Source organism: Gorilla gorilla, chromosome 13, assembly GCF_029281585.2.
Source record: "Gorilla gorilla gorilla isolate KB3781 chromosome 13, NHGRI_mGorGor1-v2.1_pri, whole genome shotgun sequence".
NCBI classification, from domain to species: Eukaryota; Metazoa; Chordata; class Mammalia; order Primates; family Hominidae; genus Gorilla; species Gorilla gorilla.
In genome coordinates, this window is record NC_073237.2 from 102,960,797 (window position 1) to 102,978,414 (window position 17,618).

General features: G+C 36.2%; 1 pseudogene; it reads left to right on the forward strand.

The window, feature by feature from the left end:
- The first annotated feature begins 9,830 nt into the window (after positions 1-9,830).
- LOC109028193 (E3 ubiquitin-protein ligase COP1-like) lies at positions 9,831-13,941 on the forward strand (annotated as a pseudogene).
- The last annotated feature ends 3,677 nt before the right edge of the window (positions 13,942-17,618 follow it).

Consider the following 17,618-nt stretch of genomic DNA (forward strand, 5'->3'; position numbering starts at 1 on the left):
TTAAAATGGAAAAATTAAATAAGTGCAACAACCTATGTGTTTGATGACCAGCACATTCCAAGTATATTGTTACCTCACTTTCTATGCACCCACATTTATTTTGGGTGTAAATCAAACCTGGAATAGAAGCATTCTTTGTTCTTTACAAAGCTATCATGAAGTGCTAATGACATTGACACAGGTATTCTTTAAGTTCTTTCAATTCTCCCACCCCTAACGTTCCCTAAAAATATAACAACTATTAAAATCTTGACACAATATAACACAGGATATTTGAAAATAAAATTCTGATTAATAAAATTTGTTAATATTAATTGAGTGCACATGATACACCAGGCATTATTCCAAGCAGAGTACATATTGGGAAGATAGAACTATAGATAAGGAAAGACATGAACAAAGATATTAAGTAATCTACCTAAGGATACACAGCTATTGTTCTGTGATCCCAGAGAGTCACTAGTGTCTTTATTTATGATCACTGTACTATACGCTGCTTATAGCAATGGAAAGGCAACCAAAAATGGGAGAAATATATGCAAGCTAGAAGGCAAAGAAGTAATATTCTTTACATATAAAGAACTTTTGCAAAACAATATGAAAAAAAAGTCAGATGCCTCAGTAGAAAAATGGGCAAAAGATAATAGGCAATTCATACATAGAAAGTGCAAAAATGGTTAATAAACTTTTAAATTATGAAACTACATTAAAATTAATGAAACATAAATGCAAACAATGATATCTGCTTGTTTTCTACTAGGCGAATTAGATTAGAAGAAAAAAATGCTGCTCAGTTTTGACAATGGTGTGAGGAACAGCCCCTCTTAAACACCGTTAGTGTGGAGTATAGATTGTTGCAACATTTATGGAAAGAAAATTCTCAGTATATAAAGTCTTTAAAATAAGTTTAGTAATTTCTCTTCTAGATATTTATACTAAGTAAATAGTCAAGAGTGAAAACAAACATTCAGCTATAAAGCTATCAACCTCAGCATTATTTAAAATAATGGTACATCTTTATTGTAGAATAGCAAACCATCATCAAAATGCATGCCCTTAAAAATTAATATAAATGTAAGATTTCCATGATGTTATTAAATGAAAGAGGGGTTTGTATAAAGGTATGGACAATTTGATTCCAACATTATGAAAAGTATATCTATGCATAAAAGAAACACTGGAATACTGGAGTGTAACCAAGTATTATTCCTGATGATCAGACAACTCATGATTCTCACTTTTTCTGAAACTTCCTCTTCAATGAAAATGTATTCTCTTATAATCAAAAAAATTTAAGTAATATTGGAGTAAATATAGGAAAACATAGATGTGCCCAGACATCTATAATGAATAAGCTCTTGCAAATTACATTTGAGCACGGACTTCAGTTCTGAAAGTCCTGGCAGAGGAAGCAAAGGAGAAATAAAGTACATATTGTCATTTTTAATAGAAAGAATACAAATTTCTCTTTCAAAAACACTTTTTCCCTGATGTTAAATTAAAAGTGAATCGTATTGGCTGTAAGGGACCTTAGGTAACATATTGGACAATGTCTTCACTTTGTCCCTATGAAAGACACAGAAACTTTGTTTAAATGTACAAGCTTCACAGTGGCCCACTAAAAAGAGTAAACGCTAAGGAAGTAAGAGTAAATAATAACTCAGAAAAGACATTTTTACAGGGAAGTAAGGTAAAGTAGTAAGCACATTTTTTCCCTTGGAGTACCTAACCTCTTAATCCAGGGTTAGAGCTTAGAGGACCCTGAGGAACACTCTTGGGTCAAATGTCCAATATTTTATATCTTCAAAGTCATTTAGAGTGAACTGTGTTAATTCAATAAACAATACTGTAGGCATACAAACAACTCCAAGTTAAATAGGATAAAAGTTACAGGACCTTGGGCCTCTAAGAATTCTCTACTGTAGTAAAAAGTGTTTCTCCATAATATAGAGTTAGCCTCAGATTAAAGTGAAGAAAGTATAATTTAAAGGGATTTGTGCCAATTCTTCTCTCTGTAATATTTCCTCTATAAGACTTACTACAAAGATAGAAAATCAATGAATGATAACATTTTCAAACTTGAGAAGTTTTAGAGTTTCTGTCATCCACAGGCAATTAACTTTTGGAAAGCCAAGAACACTTTGTAGATTGAACTCTCAAAAACTGTGGAGTCTTGCCCCAGAAATATACATACATGTGCCAAAATTGAAGAAGTTTAAGAATTCCCTCATGTTCATCCATAATTCCCTAGGATAGGAACACCTGAATTAGTTTAACCTTGTTTTTCTGAGAAAACCTTAGAGCAAGATACATTATTCTACCTAATTGAACAATATTTCTTACTTTTGCAAAATTAGTCCCATCACATGAGTGAAGTAACTCATCCAAGATTATAAAACAAATTAAATGGCAGATCCGGGATAAAAATCAGGTCTTCTAATTCCCAGGACAACCTTCCTTCTCCCACATCCTTTGTTCACTTAGGTTTTAAAACCTGCTCAGTTTCCCACAATCCTGGTAGAAAGGAGGATCTCTATGACACACTTAGGCAAATCCCATGGAGGACTGAGGTATCTCCTGGGAATGCAACACTGAGAAAACACTTGGAGTAAAGTTGGGTTAAAAGGGATATGCTAAGTCCCCAACACCAGTTTTTCAATGGACAAGAGTTCATGTCAGCATCATATCCAGTTTGGGCAGTTCTTCTTTAATTAATCTTGGGCTGGTTTCTGATTATGGTCAAAACATCTGAAAGTCAAGACATTATAATGTCTTACTCTGGTCTGGGAAGCAGTCATGAATCAAAGCCCTCCAGCAACCTCAGAAATAAGGGTGATGATATGTCTGAAAATAAGAAGGGTGAGGCATAAAGATCAACAATATCAGAGCCCTGCAACTTATTTTCACGGTATTAATAGTAAGTAATCATTATTTTCTTTATTTGCCAGGAGGAATCTGTGACTCATGAGCAAAAGAGAACTATAGGATGCTTCTGTGTCTGAAAACACAGACAGAAAATTTAGATCTTTCTGGTTATTTAACAAAACAACTAGGTTGAATAGTCCTATCAGTGGACCACATGGTTGTTTGTACACTGGTTTTGGCTGGAAAGTCCCCCATTACTACCCTGTTTATGGGAGTCCTACTCATCCTCCTAGGTCCATCTCACATCTCACGCTACCCAGAGACACTGCCCCGAGTATCCCAGCCCAGGCTCATCTCATTCTTCTGAGCAGCCCCTATGGTACTTTTATGTAGGACATAATTCAACAATATTTACCTACTGCTTAATAGACCTCACTAACTGCTTCATGAATCTTGTTTCTCCACCAGATTATAAGGTATTCAAAGGCCAGAATCATGTTCCCAGTGCTGCTTCCTACTGTGCACTATGATGGTATTCAAAACTTGTTTGTTGATTGACCGATTAAAATGAGAATATGGCCACTGTCTTGCCTGAATCTGGTTCAGCAGCATTCTCTTCAGAACAGAGTTAAGCTTTCCTGCCTGATGAACCTCTGCTGATGCTTCAAGATCTGGCTCAAAATGCTACGTCCTCTGCAACAGCCCCACTAACAGAAAAGTTCTGATAATTCCTCGTCATACCAAATAACATGATATTTCTAAGGAGATGATGCCCGGAAGAACAGATCCCCCCACTTCTAAAATGATTGTTTTAATCCAAAAGTGCATTTTAAATGGTAATCGACATTATCGTACTATCATCTTTACCTGAAAGCTAAGAAATCCAGTGAAAATTTTCAGAGTAATAAGTTGAGAAGAACTTTAAACATCATTTTAGTTAAATTATGGTCTAGCTATATAACAGAATACCATATAGCCATTCAAAATAAGATAGAAATATATGAAATGATGTCTAAAATATAATTTTACATGGTTAAAAAAATAAGTTGTAATTAAACAATACTGATAATTACATTTATATTTTTAAAATGTGTGCATGAATGCACATATACATGCATTCATATGTATTATATATGTGGAGAAAATATATGGAAGGATCCCTGAAAAAAAAAGTTATCATTCATGGTTCTCTCTGGCAGTGGAATTTGGAGCCTGGAAAAAGGAGGAGACCTAGGCCTTGAATGTCTCACTTTAGGCAATTTAGTACTGTTTTTCAGATTTTGCAGTAAGCATTACCTTTATTACTTATGTCATGTTAGAGTCAATTTTTTTTAATTTTCAAAAAAATTAACAGTCCAACTCTTTAACAATGTAACCTCATCTGCCTCTCGCTGCTCCTCCACACATTTGGGACCTCAGACGACCCATGTGACAGATGTTTCCTCCGTACTACTTTGACTAGTTCTCTTTTCTCATCCAGGAATGACCATCCGTCTCTGGTTTCTGTGGTGAACCCCTACTTGTCCTTCAAAGCCACTAAAAATCTCATCTCCTCTGTGATGCTCCCAGGATGAATTGTTTGCATTTCTATGTCCTCACAGAACTTTCCACATATCTCCGCTAGAACAGAGATGTATGTTTATATGTGTAAAACTACATATGAAAATTGTATCTGTCTTCCTCGCTACAGTGAATTCCTTCAGGCCAGATCTGTCTTTATTTTGTTCATTTTTGGCACTATCTTTTGCAACTCATGTGGAGCTTGGGACACAGTACTCACAGAAATGTTTGATGAATGCAAAAACTGCACGTCTGATCCTGAGATCCCTTCTCTGCAACCTTGGACATTCCAAACACCCAGTCAATTCTAGGCAACAACCCAGTTGTTGGTATTCTCAATAAAATGTAGCTTTGGACTCCTAGCCAAAAGATAAAACATCCACTTGTATCCTGTGTATTAACTTCAGATAATTTGATATCACAGCCTACTATAAGTCAACTCAAGGGAACCCTTTTGACTGAATTAATGAAATACAATAAAAATAGATGTTCCTATAGAAAACATCATGCAGAGGATCTCAGGCAGGCTTCTTGGATCAACTTGACATAAAATTAGGGTGTCGTTTCCATTAAGTCCATATGTAATAAATTTTCTTTCCATGTTGATATTCAATAACTGACCTGATCTGAATGACCTCCCTGTTGTCAATTACACATTGCTTCTGTGTGAGAACTTCATGTCCACTAGCTTCCATTACTGTTTACTGGACAGAAAAATGAATTCCAGGAGTCTCACCATCAATGTAAACTGAAATAAAACCAATAACTACAACATTGTAAAAATGGCTCTACATACCTTATCATATTTAACTCTCATAAATGTTTCAAGAGGTAGGAATTTTTAACCCTACCTATGAAGAAGAAAACTGAGGGCCAGGGAACTTAGGTAATTTATATCAGGTCACAGAGCTACTAAATGCTAAGGCCCAGATTAGACTCCATTCCCTCAGCTCTTCTCATTAAGATACATGCATATGTCATGTTATTAAGCCACATGACCTCCACCTAAAAGATGTGTACCCATCCACTTTCAAATGAGAGACCTTTCATAGTCATTAAAACACCAAAAATGGAGGATTTGTTTTTGCTGTGGCAGTCACAGATTTTCTTCCTTTTCTGTCTTCTTTATTATCTTTCTTATCTATGTATGACTATCTAGCCATACATGTATCTATTCATTCAACATTCAATGAGCACCCACTATTAACCAGACATTGTAGCAAGCATTTGGAGTGAACCCAAAAAGATAAATATGGGTTTCTGTGTCCCCAAGGCAAGCTCATTGATATCTAATGATTAGAACTCATTATCAGGTATAGTTAATTTTATCTGAGTAATTTTCTATTAAAATTGCTATGACTATGTGAATATTAATAGCCAACATTTATTAAGGACTTACTTATCTTCTAGGCATTGTTCTAAGAGTTTTACATGTAACTCATTTAATACTTACTGTAACTCCATACATTTGGTGATTTTTATTAATCCCACTTTAAAAATAAGGAAACTGAAATACAGAGAAATGTGATACCCAAGGTCAGACAGCTAAGAAATGGCAAAGCTAGGATTAAAGCCCAGGCTGTCTGAACACAGAATGCTTGACCAATTATTTTATACAGTCTCTCTATTTAATATATTGGGCGCTGACTCTGGGGTCACCAGGATGAAAAAGGCATCATTCTTATCCTCAAGGAGTTAATGAAAAAAGCAGGCAAATAAACAGGTAGAACAATACAGAGTAATTGTTAAGTGGGATGTAAGAGTAAAGGTAAGTGGGATGATAGGACGGGTGTGCAGGGAGGTGCAGGCACACAGAGAAGAGGTCCTGACAGCGTTTGCAATAACCCATCTACTATCCTCATGTGGACATAGCCCAGACTCCTCTCCTATGTCCAGGATTCATTCAGTGCCCAGAGATCTTGGTAAAGGAAAAAGATGGGAGAGGGAGAGACAAGAGGAACGATCAAGGAAAAGAGGGAGAAAAATCTTGAGAAAGGAGGCACATAAAAACGTTGCTTGCCCAACCATAGTGTTTTGTCTTTGTGAGGCATTCCTATACCTCAGAAATGCATACATGCTTAGAAGAAAATGAGTAACTCTGGTCCTAATTGTTTCCCTACTCTTCTCCATGGTAGCACAAGAAACAGAAACGTTCTCCCCGCTTCGTGCCCCTCAGTTATCCTGAGAGGTAATATGATGAAAATTAGGGATCCTAGGAAAGAAAATGGATGAGTCCCTGCTACTCCAATATGTGGATGCACTCCCGATAAATCATGTAAATTATTTGCTCAGCCTTTTACATTGAACTTTCAGGTTGTCTTTAGTTTTCTGCAATTATAAAAGATGCTAGATTGGATATTTTTATACTTGCATTTTTGTACACCTTTTGACCATTTCCTAGAAAAGATCCCAGAATGGAATTACAAATTCAAAGGGTATATTCTTTTTTTAAACTCTTAATCCATATGGCAAAAACACTTCCCAAAAAGTAGTGACAAATTATATCCCACGGAGTATATTTGGGAATGCTTATCCAATCACACTTACCCCAGCATTACTATACTTTTAAAATCTTTATTAGGAAAAAATGTAAGTTTTTCATTTAACTTTCATTTTTGGATTACTAGTGAGGTTAAATATAGTTTATAAGTTTATTAATCAACAGTATTAATTAAAACGATGCATATAAACCTAGTATATGCTCAATAAAGCAAAATTATTTTTAATAATGAGTTCGAACATGATTTCATGGTTTCTGGCTATGTACATTTCTTCTTAGAATTTTAAATTTATTTATTTTTCTCATTTCCCTATTTAAAGTTTAGTGGTTTCTCTCAGTGAGCTTTTTATATATTAGGTATACCAATCCTTTGTTTTGAAGAAATGTCCAGGTTTTGAAGGATTATTGTCACTTATGGAACAATGCTATATAAAGGCATTATGCTTTACAAAGATGACACTTTTTATTTGTCTCACTGATAAGGAAACAGAGGCTTAAAATGTGTATGTGTTTCCTCTTTTTTAGGTAAAACTTTTTATGCAGTCAAATGTGTAAATCTTACATGTACCATTTCATGAATTCTGACAAATGTACGCACCTGTGTCACACAAGTTTTTATTAAAATGTAGAATATTGTATCACTCTGAAAAATTCTTTTGCATGCTTTTCTAATCAATGTTGCCTTTGCCCTATCCCAACCTTGAGAGGAAACCATTGTCCTGGTTTAGAACTTCATATAAATGGAATCATACAACATGTACTTTTTTTTTTTATTCTGGTTTCTTTCACCCAGCATCATGCCTTGGAGATTTATTCATGCTGTTGTATCTGTCAATGGTATGGGATATTAAAAGTAATGGCAAAAACTGAAATTACTTTTGCACCAAACCTATGCAATGACATGAGTGGTTGTGGCCGAGTAATTATGAATACACCAATTTGTTCATCCATTCACCTGTTGATGGATATCTGAGCTACTTCCAATTTTTTACTATAACAAATAAAGCTGACATAACATTATTGTACAAGTATTTTGTGAATAAATGTTTTATTTCCTCTTGGACTTTATACATAGGATGGAATTGTTGAGTCATAGGGTATATGCATGTGTAGTTTAATAAATAACTGCCAGATCTTTTTCCAAAGTTGTTGTACTCATTTTCCCTTTTTTAACAACACAGGAAAATGTGCAAATATTATTAAATTATTTTTAAAAGCAGTATAAACAACCACATGTATAGTATAACCTTGTTAACCTTATTATGTACTATATATATATATAGATATATATGCAAAAGGCTAGACAAATCTTTTCAAGTGTTAATAGAAATAATCTCTGAATACTAGGTTACAAATAATTTTCACTTTTTTTCTTGCATTTTTCTAACTTGCAGCATCATGTATTACTTTAAGACAATATAAATTTGTTTTTCTAACTACAGGAGAAAGAAATGTCAGTAGACTACCAGATTAAAATACTCTCTTCTATCCAAAAAGGCCAAGAGATGCAAAGGATTAATCATGAACCCAGTTGCCCAGAGGTGGAAAAAAAAATCTGTTGTGGTAGACTGAAGAAGCAAGAAGTTATATGGTAAGGTTCATTCATAATTCACAAAACTGTTCATTGTGCAGGTCTTTTCTTGAATGCTTGAATTTGTGGTTAGGTAGAAGGACTTCTCTTCCCCTGCCTTTATTTATTCTCTGTGTTTATGTTGTGTTCCAGAGCTTTCTGCCTAGACAATAAGTCCTGTGTCTTGTTATTCTGAGGCAAGAACATAATAGATGCTCACTGTGTTTGTGGAAATACTGGACACTTCGTGGAAAGTGCATTTGACATGGTGGCCATGTCTAAAACACAGTCATATCATTAATATCAATAATGTAGAAATTGAAGATACAATGGAATGCTTTTGCACAACATGAAAAATACCCAGTTACACATTGCATTGGAATGCAACTCCCCACTGCAGGCACAAGGAGGCTACTTAAACTTGAGAAACTACTTGGAAGCCATTCTCAGTGTGATTATTCTTTATCTTCAAACAGAAACTCAGATTACAAGGAGTAACTTTTCCCTCAAGGAACAGTATCAAAAAATTGTAAGTAGACCATATGGCATTTGTCAAATGAGAGGGGGGAGAAAATCTCCCACTTCTGAGGGATATTTATTTTACCTGTCAGGTCTTTAAAGGAGAGATTATATATAATATCTCTTTTAATCTTCATATGCAAAAAGGTGTTCAATCTGCCTACCTGTCTCTATGGAAGTGTGAACCTAGGCAATAAAATTACTTTTCTCCCACAGCATAGCATAGCATAGTTAGATACTTTTTATGAAGCTACCCTAAAGCAGGATGTTGAGAACCATGTGCAGGGATTTCAAAGTTTACTTCTTCTTCTAACTGGAATGCTGTAAAATCAGAAACTTGTTAAACAGAAATAATATGGTAAAAAGAATGCAGATTCTGGAGCCAGAATCCTGCTTTGCTTCTTACTAACAATATGTCCTAGTACAAATCACTTAGCCTCTTTGTGATTTAGCTTCTTCATCAGTAAAATATTATCAAAATTGTAATTACTTCATATAGTTGCTGTGAAGACTGAGGGAGTAAAACTTTGTAAATGAATGAATTCTTGCTTAAAACCATGCCCAGCACATAGTACTTTTAACCAAAGTAAGTTATTATTATTATACTTCTTTAGTACATGTCATTCAGATGTTCAGAGAAGTATGATTCATTCAGAATGATTAAGGAAAAATCTGCTTGAATTAATGAAAAATGTAGATTATAAAATCCTTTTTTAAAAAATCCATCATGTTACTTTCAAAAAGATACAGATATTTAAACTAAAGTAACTAAAAAGTATTAATGCTAAAAGTTTCATAAGGGGCATACTTCAAAAAATGGGTAAGTTAACAGTTTGCTTATAAATGAACACGTCCTTTGAAAAGTGTCTTCTATTAAGTAGGGTAAGTATTCCATCACATCACACTATTTGCTTGGCTCCAGAACAATCATTTCCTCTACAGAAAGCAATTTCATAAAGTAAAAAAGCATCTTTAGGATAATTGATGCTAATCTCCCTCTTACTGAGGAAACCCTCATACCACCCAGGACTTGGTGTCACATGGATTCAGTGAAGAAAACTTACACTTCCATTTCAGTCCAGTCCCTCTTTAGAAAGTGCTTCCTTAGATTAGGCTGAACTCTTCTTAAAATGTCCACTCTCTGTCATTGTTTTGTGGAGTTCCACTGAATGAATCATTCCTCTTTGTTTTGATAACTGTTCAAGAATTTGAAGACAGCTGTTGTATGCTTCCCTGAAATCTTCTCCAAGTGTAACAGCCTCATTTTTTTTTTTTGATTATTTTTCATTGGCATGACTTTAGAGGCATCATCTACCTTGGTACCTTGGTCCTTTCCTTCTGGACTCTCTCTTGTTTGACTCTTTTCCTCCTATATTGGGGTTACCAGAACTGAACATGAAACTCTGGGCATATTCTGATTAAAGCCTTGCTTGTTCTGGACCCAAGATTGATCTTGATGTTTTGGTAGTCATATGACTCTCTTGACTTATACCAAGGTTAGCAGTACCACCCCCTCTTTTTTGTAGGGGTAAGGGGTATGTATTAGTCAGGGTTCTCCAGAGAAAAAAATCAATAGGGTGTGTGTGTGTGTGTGTGTGTGTGTGTACAGAAAGAAAGATTGAGAGACATAGTAATTTACAGGAATTGGCTTACACAACTACGGAGGTTGAGAAGTCTGGACCGGGAATTGCTGATTGTACAGTTCCATCTGGGTCTGAAGGCTTGAAAAGCAAGAAAACTGGGTGCAAGTCCCATCCGAGTCTCCGTCAGAAAACTAGGAGAGCCATTGGCGTAAGTCCCAATATAAGTCTGAGTCTGAAGGCAGGAGAAGAATGATGCCCCAGCTTAAAGACAGTCAGGCAAAGAGAGTTTTTTTTTTTTTTTTTTTTGAGACGGAGTCTCGTTCTATCGCCCAGGCTGGAGTGCAGTGGCACGATCTCCGCTCACTGCAAGCTCCGCCTCCCGGGTTCACGTCATTCTCCTGCCTCAACCTCCAGAGTAGCTGAAACTACAGGCGCCCGCCATCACTCCCGGCTAATTTTTTTGTATTTTTAGTAGAGACGGGGTTTCACGTTGTTAGCCAGGATGGTCTCGATTTCCTGACCTCGTGATCCACCCGCCTCAGCCTCCCAAAGTGCTGGGATTACAGGCGTGAGCTACCATGCCCGGCCTTTTTTTTTTTTTTTTTTTAAGTCAGCCTTTTATTTTATTCAGGCTTCCAAGAAACCAGATAAGGTCCTCCCACATTGAGAAGAGCAAAAATCTGCTTTACATGGCTTACCAATTCAAATGTTAATCTCATCTAGAAAAAACCAGAAATGTTTAACCAAATATGTGGTCAGTCCATGGCCCACTCAAGTTGACACAAAATTAACCATCACAGGGTGCTGTGTGCTGTGTCAACTATATCTTTCCTACCTTCTACCTTAAATATTTTTACCGATCTATTACTGTTACAAGTATACTCATGTACTGTTACATGCATATGCATTTTACATCTACCCCTATTAGATTTTTAAAAATATTTTCCCTAGAGATTCATGTTTTGGGGATCTCAGATACTAGTTCCCTTATCATCATATTGGGTAGCATTGTGGAATTTCCACATATAATATGGCTCAATGAGTCTTCTTTTAATACAAAATATGAAACTGGGAACTACCAAGAAGACTATCATATAGAAAGAAAGCTTGGTTTCCATCCATCCATTAATCAGTTGTTACTGAGGTGGTCATTCATTAGTTATTATCTATCTGATTGTAGCACCAGTTGCCATCATATTCATAAAGTCTTAAAGATCTGGAATAAAATTTTGTCATACGTTCTTCTATTTGTAGGATTTTATAATCTTTAGTCAAGTACAGACACATTAGAAACACTGAAATGTGGACATACTATGTCTTTAGCATTTCCCTTGTTGACTAGTTTTGCAACCTTACTGAAAAAGAAGTGAGTCTGGCATGACCAGTTCTCAGTGGACCCACTCGAGCCCCTAAGGTTCATAATCTATTTCTTTAATGATATTTTTGAGATTTTTGTCTAGGAACAAACTTTTAAGCCGATAATTAGTAGAATTTGCCCTCTTTCCTATAAATATCTATGTAATGCCTAATCAAGTCATAAGTAGATTAATTCATCATTTGTCTTCCCAAAGTTAAATCATACAGTTTATTAAAGCTTCATTATTGATCAAAGAATATTACTTCTTCATATCTTTGGGTGAATTAATTTATCTGCCCATGATTTTAGATTTGAGATTTCTTGGATATTAACTCAACCATGTAATATATTTGTTATCACTACCAGATCGGAAAAAAAAATGGGGAGGGAAAATTAAAATGCCTCTTTTACCTAAAGGCAAAGGACCGAAGGAAATAATCTTGATTTTCTTTTTGTACAAGGTCTGTATAGCTCAGGAGCCTTCATTAAAACACTTGTCGGGGAGCATTTTAAGTCTTCCCTACTCTGTAATCCCACCATGATAGACTTAAACCTCACCAATATTCACATGTGTAAATCTGATTTTTCAGGATAGTAAGATTTGAAAGATATGCTGCATCAACAAATTAGAAAACTGGATTTCACAAACACACAAAATTGCTTTCATCAGGAGGTTTCTAAAACTGTTAGAAACCAAAAATGCAGAACAAGAAGGAGCTTCAAAATATGACTGTAACCACAAGTTTATGTGCAGAAACAACTTGCCCTTTGGGACCCTTTGGCCATGTCTCTTGACTACAATTCTCTTCCTGTTTTGGGATTGATTTCAAGACTCCCTATTCTTCCTGTTCTTGCTTGGTTAAACGTTCTCATCACCCTGGTCTATTTCCTTGATTTCCTAGTTGATTATTTTCTGGCTCATGATGCAGACTTCCCTAAATTGGATTCTGGTCAAATTAACTTTTCTCCTCCAAACTTTGGTAGTGATCTTCCACCAGGAAGAAAAACATTTCCTCTCCTGGCTCAGAACAATCAATAATGCTCCCTCCCAGAAAATGAATGTCAATGGCTGTCCTACTCTCCCTGCTGATGGCTCTCTTACTTATTAGTCCATCTCACATTTTAAGCCTTTATTCTACAAATGAATTGGTAAAAACCAAGTCACTTTACATAAAAATGAGAATTACAGTAAAATTCAGCTTGTCTAATCTCAGCCCATTCAATCCATCTAGATGCACTACAATAGGACTAACTGTGTGATGATTTGGAAGAGCCAAGTTTTGTTTCTCTTTTTGTTTCTATTGTCCTTTGCCCTTAGTGAAGCTGTGGTATACCAATCTAGACAGCTCAGTGGCAAGCACTGAGGCAAAGGCTAATGTGTGCTGTGTTAAATTCAGCCCCTCTTCCACATACTATTTGGCTTTCGACTATGCAGATCACTGTGTCCACTACTATGATCTTCATAACACTAAACAGCCAATCACGGTATTCAAAAGACACCAAACAGCAGTCTCTTACGCAACGTTTGTGAGTGGTGAGGAGATGGTCTCTGCCTCAACAGACAGTCAGCTAAAACTGTAGAATGTAGGGAAATCATACTCCCTATGTTCCTTCAAGGGTCATATCAATGAAAAAAACTTTGTAGATCTGGCTTCCAATGGAGATTATATAGCTTGTGGAAGTGAGAATAACTCTCTCTACCTGTGCTATAAAGGACTTTCTAAGACCTTGCTAACTTTTAAGTTTGATACAGTCAAAAGTGTTCTGGACAAAGACCAAAAAGGAGATGATACAAATGAATACGTTAGTGCTGTGTGCTGGAGGGCACTATCAGATGGAGATTCCAATGTGCTGATTGCTGCTAACAGGGTACAATTAAGGTGCTAGAATTGGTATGAAGGGTTAACTCAAGTCAAATTGTACTTGATCCTGCTGAAATACATCTGCAGCTGACAATGAGAGAAGAAACAGAAAATGTCATGTAATGTCTCTCCCTAAAGTCATCAGGGTTTTGGGTTTGTTTTGAATATTTTTTCTTTTTCTCTTTTCCCTCCTTTATGACCTTTGGGACCTTGGGAATACCCAGCCAATTCTCCATCATCAGTGTAACTCCATGGACATTGCTGCTCTGGGTGGTGTGGTTATCTAATTTTTGTGGTAGAGAAACAAATTCTTTTGAATAAAAATAACAACAAAAAAATAAAAGTTTATTGAGGAAAAAGAAAAAAAAAGAAAAGCCACGTTAACTAAAGATCAGATCTCTGGAATTAATCTTAGTTGTACTCTCTGAGTCCATGACAAACCACGTCTTCTCTTCAAGCCTCAGTTTTTCAATCTGTCTAAAAATATGGTTTGACCAGAAGGTTCTCAAGATCCCCATTAACTTTCAAGTTCTTTGGATCTATGGATCTATTTTAAAGTTATTATTGATTAATAACATTCATGTGATAGCCTGATCCAAATATTAGCAGTATAGAGATGTAATCGCAACTTTGGAGGCAATGAAAGAATAGCAGTTCTTAAAGTAATGAAACCAATTTTTTTCTCTCTGTTTTTCCTGTTTGTTTTTCCAGTTCCCCAAATCTTAATGTATTATGGTGAAGGAGGCACTCTTTCCTAGTGTTAATGGCAGTAAAGACTACTACAAAATGTCATAACATTGCCTGTCCTCAACTGATCCAGTCCACATTTGCAGATGCAGGAGCTTGAGATAGTCACCCTAAATTCTGGATGCCTGTCCAAACCAAACCTCTAAGTTCTTGGACTTGGGCCCTTCTTTTAAGCTGAAATAAAGACTTGCACTTTCTTCCTGTCTCCAAAGATCTTCAAACTTTTGGGTAAAACCAACCCATAAATGCAAATAGACATCCTTTCACACAGAATGTACACCTGTACATAGGCTTATACATGTGCCAGTAACTAGAAACTTCATCATAGGTTCATCCACCCTTCCAAAACATCAATGGAAGGCCAATTTTCTAGAATGTGAGGATGTCAATTTAAAATGAGCTACATTAATGAGGTTTCCAGGAGGCTTCTAAGCTGTTCCAGTGATGGCTTTGGCTAGAGTGACCCACTGCATAGTTTTGCCCATGATCTGATCACAGACAGTTGTCTTTATTTATGTGCTGTGTTTGAATAGTGGAGACAGTTTGGCAGAGTTATGGATAAGAGATTTAACTGCCACATATCTTTAAATGCTAACAGCTTTTAACATTTTTTTCTATATAACATGCTATATTTATGAGACAATGAAGGGGTAGGGGTCTGAGGAAATAAAAATGAAGAGAGAATAAAGGAAGAGAACAGTAGGGAACTCTGGCCTTGATGGGACTGAAAATATTTTAGAACTCTCAATTCCATTCTGCTCTGAAAGCACCAGTTAGCTTTCCAAAAGTTTCCATTCATTATACTCCAGAGTTTGATGTAATCCAAAGTTTAAACAATATGTTCATTATATCTCTATTTACACACTCATTCAATCAGTAAACATACTTACTGAAAGTGTATTCTATCCAGGGCATTATATTAGCCATTGTAGAAAGTTTAAAGGTATATAGGGCATAGCTCTATCTTTTGACATCTAACTGTCTAATGAGGAGATATAATAGATATGCATATGACTACAATACATCAGTCTGCATTGGCAATTAATTATAGAAGAGGCATTTTTAAATACACATTAGGATGTAAGAGAATGGAATTCCAGGAAGAGAGAAAAGCATGAGCAAAAATGTGGAGGCAAAAAGTACCAGGCTATTTTAAGGAATGACTGAATCACTGTTTGGGTGTTAGAGGAATGGAGGGGGAAAGTCTTGAAAAAGTATAAGCAGGCTGGGACGAGATATGAATGACTTTAAATCCTACACTGACGAGTCTGGCCTTTTTTACTAGAAATGAGAAATTAGTGATATTTAGAGCAGGGAAGAGCATGAGCAGAGTGTTGCTTTCAGAAGGAAGACTGATCTCAAGGCAAGGTGAAGGACTGATTGGAGTAAGAAAGCATAGCACCATAGTGACCAGTGAAGAGGCCCTTTTGGTTGACTCAGTGCGGGTAATAATGGCATCATCTAGGTGGATAAATATTGGAAGGCAAAAAAAAATAATAACTGCAAGAACAGACATAGGCCAATCAAACACCATATATGTAGAATGAGAGAGGAGTTATAGAAGACTCTGGAATTTTAAGTGGGATGACAGGAACAATGTAGATCCATTGAGGGACAACTAGTAAGTGAGGGATGTTAATAGTCTTAATTTTAAACACGTAGGGAATTAGACAATATTTCTATATGTGCCTATGAGACATCTCCATTTTCAAACTTAGACTTGAAGTGGGAAATAAGAAAGTCTGGGGATAACTTCTATAAGAAAGTTTGTTTATAAACCCATTCTGAATTCCAAACAAGAAGGAAAATAGACGCACTTCGTGTTTTCTTTTTCTAGTCACCAATTAAACTGATGATCCAACACCATTTACTTCCATTGCCTTATCCACATTGCTGACAATCATAAAAACAGAGCCCAAAATGAGTCCATGAAGCATATCCCACCTCTGCTTGTACAAGACTATAAGTGATAGCTTGAGAACAACCGGCAATGGAAGAAAACACACCCAGTATGGATTGAGAAGGCTAGTATCAAACCCAGAAAAGGACTTTCTATTATCAGTGAGGATGAGAATAAATGGCTCCCTAAGGAAATGGTATGTTCTCTTAATAGCTCACAAATTTTCCAGGTTAGTTTGATCAAGTGAAGCAGAGCTAGCAGGGATACAAATTATTGAAATGGTGGCAAAGATAAAGCTTCTATGTAAAATAAAATTTAAGATGCAAAGGAGATTAACAACTAGCTTTTTTAAGAGAATGAAGGAGGGGGCTTACAACTTGAAATATATCTGTTTATGTTCTTACTCCATTCAGTATCCAATTCCTGAAGATCAGAAATAGGGAGGATTTGGTAAAACCCCCAGTCTCCATTTCCTATCTAGCCTGGCCCTGTGTTAATCTTTCACCCAGACTTCTTAATCCATACATCCACTGGGAGAAAAGCGTGTTAGAACAAATTGAGGAAGCCTGAGAGCGTCTCCTCACTTTCTGGCTGCCCTTCAGCAAATAGGGTTCTGCTAGGGACAGAAGCATGCACTCTATCTCCTATTTGGAGTTGGCTGTAGGAAAGAATCTGCACACATAGGCAAACTGCAACTCCAGCACACAGCTCTGGTTTGGTTCCAACTGAAGTCAGTTGTCCCATATCCTCTGGTTGCAACACATTGTAGGGAAACCATCAGTGCTCTTCACTCAGATGTTGTCAGCCAAGACTGATCCCAAAATAACCATGATGGTCCCAGAGGGTGAATGGAACCCACACTTCCCTTGGTTTTCCAGTGACATTTAGGAAAGTTTTCCTCCAGCTTCAATAGGTAACTTATCTAAGCAATGACTGGAGCGACTTCAAATTAATTAATGTTCATAGTTATTAACACCATAATTAAAAAGTTGGTCATTTGTTCCATTAATATGATATTAATGACACTGGTGATTCATAACATGAATCCCAATCTATATTTGCATCCCAGTTTATGGTGGACAGCTCACTTCCACAGACGTTGTCAACCCCATTTGCCAACTCAATTCTCTGTTTATGTTATCTCCATCTTCAGAG